We start from the raw sequence: 7,087 nt of genomic DNA, 5'->3' as shown, positions 1-7,087 counted from the left end.
GCAGGCCTAGTTGTCTGGACACTGGCAGCTGGTACTCTGTGGTTACATTCCCATGGTTACGATGGGTGGGGGCCAGAAGGAGAGTAGAAAAGTGGCACTATTCACCCTTTCCCTCCCCATTGGGCTAACCCTGCTGCTTTAGTGCATGTGCTGAGCTGCTCCCAGCCTGGGGAGGCAGCTCTGCCTACACCACTTGTTTTTAATTCTCTCTGCCCGGCTTCTTCAAGGTACATGGAGATGGATTTACATTACACCCATGTAGGTGTGAGTTGATAGGGGGGTTGGTAAGGCCAAGCCCTTTCACTCTGTAGGTGGGATTGGATGTCGGTATACTCAGGTCTGAATAACCCTTTGTCAGCAGGACTGGGGGCTACCCTGCCAATAGCCTATCCCTTTTGGGTGCTGCACACTCACTAGGTCACACACCTATGCAGAAAGCTAGAGGACATCAGGCTACCAGGTGCCTCTTCCCTTGAAAAGAAGGGGAGCTGAAGGGCCTGAGGAAGGATTGGTAGGACCAGACAAGCCTGATGTCTAGTCCTATGAGGGATGGCATCCTCTTTCCATTACTGAGGGAAGCACCCTCCACTGTTTGGAGCAAGCTACAAGAATCCTAATTCTACTAACAAAGGCAGCTGTGTCTAAGCCCAGAGGGCTTTCTGGTCCCATTTCTTCCTTCCCTGCTGAGTCCCTCTATCCTGACTTTGCCTTTAACAGAAGCCTCCTCTTTATGCCTACTCCCATTCAGAGTTGCTGAAGTGGGAGGAATCGAGGCCAGGGATCTGGTTTAGGGGAAAGGGGTTATTATTGATTGCTACCACTTCCATGGCAGAGACAACTGTGGGGGGAAAAGGGGGGAGGACAGTAGTCTGCCTTTGGGGGGTCATTTCCAGGCTGTTAGATGCCATTTAAACATAAAAATAAAAACAAACCTCAGAATAGCCATTTGGAAATAGTCATTTCTTTCTTTTAATCAAGCACTTTCCTTTGTTGGGTTTGGGGGAGGGAGGGAGAGAAGTGAGGAGGCTGTAATATTGATTTCTCACCTTTCCTACCCAAAGCTGCTGAGAATTCTGTCTTGGGTCTGTGTGGAATGGAGCATGTAAGTATATAGGGAGGGAGATCTAACTGGTTGTTAAGATCCTGGGCTTTCCTCCCTGGTCTCTCTGCCTTTAAAAGTAGCTCAGGAGAAACAAAAGGAATTGTGTGTAAGACAGTGAGCTTGGGAAATAGGTTGCAGCTGATGCTGTCGTCAAAGAAGTAGAATGGGGGTGGGGTGAAGAAGCAGTCTTCTTCAAAAACTTAATTTCTGGAAAAACCTGTTGCTGCCTGAACTGGTTTTGGCTCCCACGTGGTAAGGAGAATGGAGAGAAAGACACTAACTTCAATCAAGGTCTATAGGAAACGATCTATAAAAAAACTTGCTAGTTAGGGCTAAGTTCTACCTGTAGGTGACTGCTTATTCAGTTCAGCAAACATTGAGAAACTAAGGCATGCAAAACCCTGTGCTAGGTGCAAGGAGACTGAAAGTTGACATAAATAGTCAACTTCATGGAATTTAGAGATTGATGGAGTTTGTTGTCCCCTGTAATGTGACTTGGTGGGTACTTAGCTTATCAGGTCAATTTTCTCCTGGATAGTTAACAGAAAGAAGTTGGGAACAAAAAGCATTGATTAATGATTACTATGTGCAAAGCCCTGTGCTAAAACTCATTGTCTAGGGAAAATTGAAGCCAGGATAAGTGAAGGAATTTGCTAGGATCATTTAGGGAGTGGTAGAGTCATGCTCTTTAGAAGCAAAGAAAGGGTAAGCAGTGTGTAGACCAGATTGTACTATGCAGAGGGGATGCATCCAATTGTCCATAAAAAGCAACCAGAGTACACATGTGAAGTGTCCACTTCATGTGAGGGTACTTGGTAAAACTGGTGGAATTGAGGCATGAAGAAGGGGGCAGGGCACCAATGTCTTTGCCTGTCTGACAGGTTTGACAGTCCTGTCTACTGCTTTCACATCCTAGGCCACATACCCTGGGAAATAATCTAGTCATGAATCTACAAGCCCAGAATCTAGGGAGGGCAACAAAAGTATAGATTTATGTAAACCCCTTCCTTTACTGTAATATGAGGTCTCTGATCTGGGAATAACTCCTTAGCCTTTTCCTTGGCAAGAACAAACTTGGACTCTAGTGAAATCCTAAAGAGGTAGGAAAATTGTTGGCTTCCTAGAAAAGAAATGTGTTATCAATTTGTCTTTCCTTGAAGCAGACTACTTTGAATCCAACAAATATTTATCGAGGGATGCCTTTGAGGAATCTATTTTAACAGCTATTGTCTGGCTCCCTCTTAAATAAACTCAAAAATCTATATGAGGAAGGCACCATGTTGGAGGCTGGGCATACAGAGACAAAATAAAAAAAATCCCTGAGCCCAAAGAGCTTACATTCTTTTGGTGAGATACAACATGTATACAAGATAGGTACAAAATAATTTCAGGAGAGAGAATAACTGAGCTGGTGGGGCAGAGTTGGAGGAGGGTAATTGGAGGCCAAAATAAGAGGTAGTCCCTGAAGGGAGCTTCAAAATAAATGAGGTATTGCCCTAAGCAAAGGTGAAAGAGGAAAATATATTTCAAACATAGGTATTCTCCTAGACAGAGGTTAAGAAGGAGTGTATTTCAGATATACATTCTAGGCAAAGATGAAGACGAAAGATATTTCAGATAATGGGAAGTTGCTTATGTAAAGGTAGAGGTGGTAGATAGAATTGCCATTCTGAGATCGGCTAGCATTCAGGGCAGCTAGGTGTTGGAGTCCTGAGTTCAAATTTGTCCTCAGATACCATGTGTGACCCTGGACATGTCACTTAATTCTGTTTGCTTCAGTTTCCTCATCCATCAAATGAGCTAGAGAAGAAAGACTCCAGTGTTTTTGCCAAGAAAATTCCAAATGGGGTCATGAAGATTGGACTTGACCGAAAAAAGAAAACAACAGAAATATGACTGAATAATGATGAACAACTAGCAGGCCAGTTTGACTAGAATGAGAAATATATGTGAAGGGAAATAAGTGAAATAGAACTTGAAAGGTAGGCAAGTGCCAAATTATGGAAGGTTTTAAATACTGAGCTGAAGTTTCTGTATTTGATCTAGAGGCAACAGGGAGCCATTGGAGAATTTTGAACAGTGAGCTGATAGATTCAGAGCTTTGTTTCCGGATCATCATTTTGGCAGATTTTCAGATTGAAACTGTAGGCAGGGAAATTAGTCAAGAAGCTTTTTTAGTCATTTAGGTGAAGTGAGGAGGGTTTATAAAATAGGGTAGAATAGGGGTCTTTAACCTTTTGTGTCATTGGATTCCTTTGGCAGTCTGGTAAAACCTATAGATCTCTTCTCAGAATAATATTTTAATATTTTATTTTTTAAAAACCCTTATATTACTTGACCCCCATTGCCTAGCCCTTACTGCCTTAGAACCAATACACAGTATTAGTTCCAAGATGGAAGGTAAGAGTTTAAAAAAAACAAAAAACACAACCTTTCCATTTTGGAATCAATACTACATATTCTTTTTTTTTTTAAATGTATAACAAAATTTACACATTGTTTTCTTTTTTCTTAAACCCTTACATTCTGTCTTAGAATCAATATCAAGTGTTAGCTCCAAGGCAGAAGAACTGTAAAGGGCCAGGCAGTGGGAGTTAAGTGACTTAACTAGGGTCACACAGCTAGAAAGTGTCTGAGGTAAAATTTAAATCCAGAAGTTCCCCTCTCTAGGCCTGGCTCTCAATCCTTTGTGCCACCTACCTGCCTCCAGAATAACTGTTTTAAATGCACAAAATCAAATGCATAGTATTATAGAGGAAACCAAAAATTAGTGAAAATAAAGATGTTTATTTTTAATATTCATTAAAAATTTTTTTATTTTTGAATTCCTGTTTTTGCCCTCTCTCCAGCCCCTCCATCGATCATTAAGAAGGCAGGCAAGACAAAAGATTAGTTCTTTTTTTTTTTTTTTTTTAATTTTTTTTTTTTAAACCCTTAACTTCTGCGTATTGGCTCCTAGGCAGAAGAATGGTAAGGATAGGCAATGGGGGTCAAGTGACTTGCCCAGGGTCACACAGCTGGAAAGTGTCTGAGGCCGGCTTTGAACCTAGGACCTTCCATCTCTAGGCCTGACTCTCAATCCATTGAACTACCCAGCTGCCCCCAGGATTAGTTCTGATAGCAGTTGTCCAACTCCTTCCTTCCTACGCAAGTTCTCAAAAACCAGCACTGTAGTAACATGTTCCTTTGCTCCAACTCAAGCTGGAGATGCCTTAAATTACTTCTCCATTATACTTCCAGGCCTTCATAGAAATCCAGTAGTCACATGCTAATGCTACTACCACACAGAGAAAGGCTAGGCTGGGGCTACTCTGTGCTGAGCAGAGACAGGAGCAGCTTGTTCCCAGCCCTGTCTAGGTTGGCTGTAACCCAAGCTTGGCCCTGGTGATAGAGGATACTAATCCTCTTGCTCTATATACTAAGTGCTGTGGCCACTCTGAGGGTGATGTTACTCTCGCGCCCTTCACATTTGGGAGAACAGTTCTCTGTCCTTGAACTTATCTCTCAAATTGTGCTTTTCCGGGAATGGAATGAGCCCCCTCCAAGTCAATTTTATTCCTGCCTGATTTTGTTAATTCTTCCAGTTCCTCCCACCTGGAAAACATTCCAAGTTCCTCAAATGCTCTTCCTCTTTCCTTCCAAGTTCCTTTGGAAGTTTGTTCCCTGTGTGTTACCCACCTCCAGAGCAGGGATGGCCACAAGTGCAGAAATAGACATGCTGTTTTGGACCTGACCATTTGTCTGGATTTGTTTGGCTTGACTTGTGATTTTTTGTTGCAAGGGTTTTCTTTTTTTCTTTTGGGTTTCTAATTGGGGAGTGGAAGGAAGAATTAACAATAAATGGTGCCAAAAAGAGAGCGAGTCACAGACACATTTTTTAAAAATGCAATGGAGTTCAGAAGAAAGCACTGACAAAGAGGCTGGTTTTGAAAGTAATGTGTAGAGGCAGCTAAGAGGCTCATTGGATACAGAGCCAGGCCTGAAGTTAGGAGGCTCTAGATTCAACTCTTTCCTCAAATACTTAGGAAAATAGTTGGGTGACAATGGGCAAGTCACTTAATGCCAACTGCCTAGCCCTTACCTCTCTCCTGCCTCAGAGCCGATACTTAGTATTGATTCTAAGACAGAGTAAAGGTTTAAGAAAACAAAGAAAAAAGAAAGTAATGTGTAGAATATATTATATACTTTAACAAAGTTATGTGAAATGGAGACTCATGGATTCACAGAGAATTCCCTTTTTGTGTTCTGTGTGTGTATGGGAATGAACTGATTAAAAAAAATATTTTAAAAGTTTGCTTCTTTTAGGAATTAATTTTGACTCCCCAAAATTAGAACTAACTATGGAGAGTAGGAGAAAAATTATGTGACCTAGTTTGAGTGTGGATAGAAGGTGCCCAGAGCAGTCAGTAGTTTCATTGATATGCTGCAACTCAGCTCTCCACCCTTTTGAAAAAAATCTAATCACTTCCTTTTTTCCATTATTGTAGTCTAGTCACAAGTTGTATCCCACTGTGGGTCTAGGGTTACCTCTGAGGTCATATTTCCCTTTTTTTATACAACAGTTCCCTCTCTACCTCCTATTCTCTGTGCATTCCCAGCACCATGGCATCTGAGGCCAAGTTTCAATTCTGCCCCCTTTTTACTTTTCATTATTATATATCTGGCTGTATCACACCTGTTGCTTTCTTTGGGAAGGCAGTAATACTCAAGTAGTTTTCTTCCTCTTCTTCTTGACAGTCCTATCAGCAAATCTCAGGTAAATACATTTCTTCTGGTCAGATGTATTTTGTATTCCTTATTAAAGGCCATCCTCTCTGTAACTTACATCATTCTTTGGCACCATCTTCTTGGAGAGCTCATCCCTTCTCATGTTCTTTTTTTTTCTTCAGGTAGCTGTAATGAACATAACTCTTGTGCCCTTAGGTACTTCAATTTCCTGTCCAGGACTCAATAACCTCTAGAGATGCTTTCCAGGTTCCTTTTGATAGCATTCATTCCCAAATGTATCAACAGAAATGGGTAGTTATCAATTTTGACATGAGAGGATTCTCTATATAACATCATGTTACAATAACTAGGTCATTTTAAGCCTAGGAAGAAATATAATGATCCCTAGGGTTGACTTGATGCCCTTCTCTTTGTCTTTAGGGAGTTTGTTTAAGTCTGATAGAACTTACAGATAGGAAAAATTCTGCAAACCTAGACAGAAACTGGGCTCTCTGCCTAACCTTACATTCAGCAGTGTGCAAGAGTCAGTCCTTCCTGGCTCCTGAGAACTGGTTGTTAAATTTTCAGTATGATCATTTTACCCCTCCCCCCCCAAATTCACACTTGCTAAAAAACAAGGCTTGATTTATTGTTTTGGTTATTGTCTCAAGTTTAACATGATGAAGAAAATATTAATAATGTAGATTAAATTTAAGTGTGTCATAAATACATTTTTCTAGGTTATTAAACATTTTCCAGACCAGTGCTCTTATAGTCATGTCTATCTCTAGTTAACCTCTTTCTTCTTTGTGGTCGAGGCAAAATTCAGTTTACTGGAAACATTTGGGTAACAAAACAACAAGATTATATTATAATGTTTGTGGATAAGAAGAAAGGGAAGTTGGAAAAAGAATCAATTTTTTCTTGGGACTTCCCTCAGCCAGGTCCTCCTCTCCAAGATGAAAAAAAGCCCATGGAATCAATGATTTTCTTTCATTTCGTCTTTCTCTGTCACAGCTGTTCAGAATCTCATTCTTCCCTGCTTCCAATCTATATTCTCTTCTCCCCAGTCTGAGATATCTTCTTCTTTTTATACAAATTGCTTAGTGTCTGACTCAGTCTCTAACACAATGGCTTTACCTGATTTAAGGAGGTAGACAGACCCTGTTCACACTTGGTTATGATGAATTGATTCAGTCAGAAATTGTTTTCAACTGATCAAGGTGCTAGAGCCAAATGGAATGGTCTCAGCCCCCATCCTTACAGCCCTCATATCCT

Source organism: Gracilinanus agilis, chromosome 2 (assembly GCF_016433145.1).
Source record: "Gracilinanus agilis isolate LMUSP501 chromosome 2, AgileGrace, whole genome shotgun sequence".
Classification (NCBI taxonomy): Eukaryota; Metazoa; Chordata; class Mammalia; order Didelphimorphia; family Didelphidae; genus Gracilinanus; species Gracilinanus agilis.
The sequence above is the reverse complement of the archived record's forward strand: the minus strand, read 5'-3'. Positions refer to the sequence as shown.